Here is a 4,004-nt window from a genome sequence, read left to right on the forward strand (position 1 = left end):
CCGTCTCGGCCTCCCAAAGTGCTGGGATTACAGGGTTGAGCCACCGCGCCCGGCCTCAAGGAAAAGTTTATTACATAATACGATCAAGCAACTTTAGCCAAAGGGTATTTTTCCAAAGGCTGTGTTATGTTAATGTCATGTTCAGTTTATGGTATTGTGTAATATATTCCATAGCATCTTTTTTTTCTTTTTCTTTTTAGACGTGAGGTCTCGCTATGTTGGCCAGGTTGGTCTTGAACTCTTGGCCTCAAGCATTCCTCCTGCCTCAGCCTCCCAAAGGGCTAGGATTACAGCCGTGAGCCAATAGTAGTAAAATGACTTTTTGTTTTTGTGTATGATTTTTACTTTAAGGATTTTTTCCTTCCATACATTTTAATCCAAATTATGTTTACTGCATTTCTTCTCTGTGTTACTCCAGTGAAAACTTAGAAGATACATAAATGAGGGTGTTGTTTGGAAATAAAATTTTGTGACATGAAAATGTATGTAAGACAATGGCAGGTACAGACTAGGTTCTCTGTAAATAGGAAAATGGAGTGTCCTTGTAAATCTTCAGTTCAGTTAAAGTACAGGGATACTAGATGGCAAAATGAAGTCTCTTAATATGGAAGTTATCAAAGAAAAGCTGCTTGAAAATCAAGCCTGTGGATGTTAACCAGCATCTGGAGAAGTAAATGAAAATACAATTAATAAGAGAGTCCCCAAGATACTATCATTTATGCAAAGGAGGTAATTTCTCTCAGTGACTCCCTGAAGGCAGTTCAGCTTCCCACTGTGGCTGGTATTTCTGTTCTGAGCCAGAGGCTCTTACAGCAAAACATGATATTTGTGCAACTTTTGCCATGATAGCTGCCATTTAATATACTCCCTTTAGATTTGTTTCCATTTTAAAAAACTGATATATATGTATACTTTAATAAGTGATTTATCTTTGCATATATATTTTCTTTTATATCAATTACAGAGTAAGAATCACAGTTATTAATGCTTTATATGTAACAGCTGAACCGTCAGCTCCCTGAAATAAGTATTGATGATATTCTCATTTCAGAGGTGAAGAAACCTAGGACAGATAGGCAAAATAATCAAATTAGGCCAGGCACAGTGGCTCATGCCTGTAATCCCAGCACTTTGGGAGGCTGAGGTGGGGGGATCACCTGAGGTCAGGTGTTCAAGACCAGCCTGATCAACATGGTGAAACCCCGTCTCTTCTAGAAATAGAAAAATTAGCTGGGTGTGGTGGCAGGCACCTGTAATCCTAGCTATTTGAGAGGCTGAGGCAGGAGAATCACTTGAGCCTGGGAGGTGGCCGTTGCATTGAGCTGAGATCCCGCCATTGCACTCCAGCCTCAGTGACAGAGCAGGGCTGCATCTCTTGGTCTCTCTCTCTATATATAAAATATATATAATATGTGTATATTATATACATATAACATGTATTATATATGTATATATTATATGTATATGTTATATATACATATATAGTATGTATATATAATATATACAAATATAGTATATACATATAGTATGTGTATGTATATACGATATATACTATATGTATATGTTATATATAATATATGTATATAGTATATGTTATATATAATTAGAAAATGGATAAAACTATGAAGAGACATTTTACTGAAGCAGATATACTGAGATAAATAGGCACACAAAAAGATTTCCAACATCACCGTCCATCAAATCTCAGACCTCAGCATATTCTGCTTTAAAAGACTCAATCTAATCACATTTCAGTAAGAGGCAGAATCGAGATTTGAATCCATGTTGTCTGGCTGCAAAGACAAAGCTTTTGATGATGATGCTACAGTAACAATGCTAGTTATTTTTGTCCTTTACTCACCATCTATGCCTATTTTGTTAGTATCTCTTGTAATTTTTAAATGGTTTATCTTCATATGTCATTGTGATTGTGGTAACTTTGTATTAAATCTATATTTTTATAGATCAATTAAGTCTACATTTTTATAGATCACTATTGCCTATGCATCTTACCTAAATGAATGACAGACACTCATTATCACATAATCCTGTAAGATTATCACATCTTTCGAAGGAGGCATCCAGTACCTGAGGTGTGAGTTTAAGAATTCACTAATAGTGGCCAGGCACGGTGGCTCACCTCTGTAATCCCAGCACTTTGGGAGGCCAAGGCGGGCAGATCACCTGAGGTCAGGAATTGCAGACCAGCCTGACCAACATGGCAAAACCCTATCTCTATTAACAATACAAAAAATAGCTGGGTGTGGTGGCACGCACCTGTGGTCACAGCTACTCAGGAGGCTGAGGCAGGAGAATCTCTTGAGCCCAGGAGGTAGAGGTTGCAGTGAGCCGAGATCACGCCACTGCACTCCAGCCTGGGTGACAGAACAAGACTCCGTCTCAAAAAAAAAAAAAAAAGAAAAATCACTATTAGTGACAAAGACAATGCACATTTGTTGAGCTAATATTTTTGTATCTGTGTTTCCATTGTTAGTTTCCAAAAACAATTACAGGTTGCTAATACACATCAACTGCACTGATCAGTAGAAGCTCCTGTGTTTCCCATTATCTCTGGCAGCATCCAGGGGTTCACATGGAGAAAGCAGAAAATGCTAAGTTCTGAGATTTGATGGATGGTGATGTTGGAAATCTTTTTATGTGCTCATTTATCTCATTATATCTGCTTCAGTGAAATGTCTCTTCATAGTTCTATCCATTTTCTAATTTGATTATTTTGCTTTTTTGTTTGTTTTTAAGTCATTCTAGAATTATGTGTACATTCCACATACCAGTTTTATGTCAGATACATGGTAGGTAAATATTTTCTATTATTCAGTACTGTATTAGTCCATTTTCACACTGCCATAAATATACAGTCTGAGACTGGGTGATTTATAAACAAAAGAGGTTTAATTGACTCACAGTTCCACATGGCTAGGGAGGCCTCAGGAAACTTACAATCATGGAGGAAAGAAAAGGGGAAGCAAGGCACGTCTTGCATGCAGCAGGAGAGACAGCGATCAAAGGAGGAGCTATCACAGATTTTTAAACCACGAGATCTCCTGAGAACTCATTATCATGAGAACGGCATGGGAAAACCATCTCCATGATCCAGTCAGCTCCCACCAGGTCCCTCCCTCAACACCTGAGGATTATACTTGAAGATGAGATTTGATGGGGACATCGATCCAAACCATATCAAATACCTTTTCTTTCCTTATCTTAAGGTCTTTCACAGATCAAAAGTTTTTAATTTGGTAAATACCAGTTGATTTTTTTCCCTTAATGAATCATGCTTTTGCTGCCATGGCTAAGAATTTTTGAACAAGCTCTTGATGCTTACGATTTTATTCTGTGAGTATTTTTTTCTTTCAGTCTCCTACAGGATGCCATTTTATGGTTTGATATTTTACATTTAGGCTGTGGTCAGTGTTGAGCTAATGTCTGTACCGTTGTGAAGTTTGAGTAAAGATGACTTCTTTTCTGCTATGGATATTAAGTTAGCCCCTCACCAGTTCTTAAAAATTCTTCCTTCATTCAATTCCCTTGGTAACTTTGTCAAAAATCAATTGGAAGTACCTGTAGAGGCTATTTTTGCACGCACTTATTGTATTGCATCAATCCATATGTCTTTTATTGTCCCAATACCACACAATTTTTATTATCTTTCCTATATTGGTAGTCTTGAAATCCAGTGGAGTTATTCCAGACACTTTATTTTTGTTTTTCGATAACTTTTATGGATCCAGCCACTGCTAGTTGTGGATCCCCCACCGAATTCCCAGTTCCCGGACTGCTAAGCTGCAGGAGACTCCCTAGCAGGATCGGGTCCAACCTGCAGGCAAAATACTTTTACCATACACCGTTTTCAACTTGGTAAGTGGAAAATATTTTGGTTTCCAGCGTAAGTGGCCCACACAACTCTGCTTCTTAACCTTACAACGGCGCAGGCCCCGCCCACTCCAACCACGCCACGCCTCCAGGCTGCCCGGGCTCTGCTCTCC

The 4,004-nt window shown here is 38.4% G+C and overlaps 1 protein-coding gene across 1 annotated transcript in view; it reads left to right on the plus strand.

Moving 5' to 3' along the window:
* LOC111528907 (zinc finger protein 665) overlaps nucleotides 1-4,004 on the plus strand; it is a 262,870-nt gene that overhangs the window by 47,419 nt on the left and 211,447 nt on the right. The gene's annotated exons all lie outside the window — the stretch shown is intronic.

This window comes from Piliocolobus tephrosceles, chromosome 21 (genome assembly GCF_002776525.5).
Source record: "Piliocolobus tephrosceles isolate RC106 chromosome 21, ASM277652v3, whole genome shotgun sequence".
In the NCBI taxonomy this organism is placed as follows: Eukaryota; Metazoa; Chordata; class Mammalia; order Primates; family Cercopithecidae; genus Piliocolobus; species Piliocolobus tephrosceles.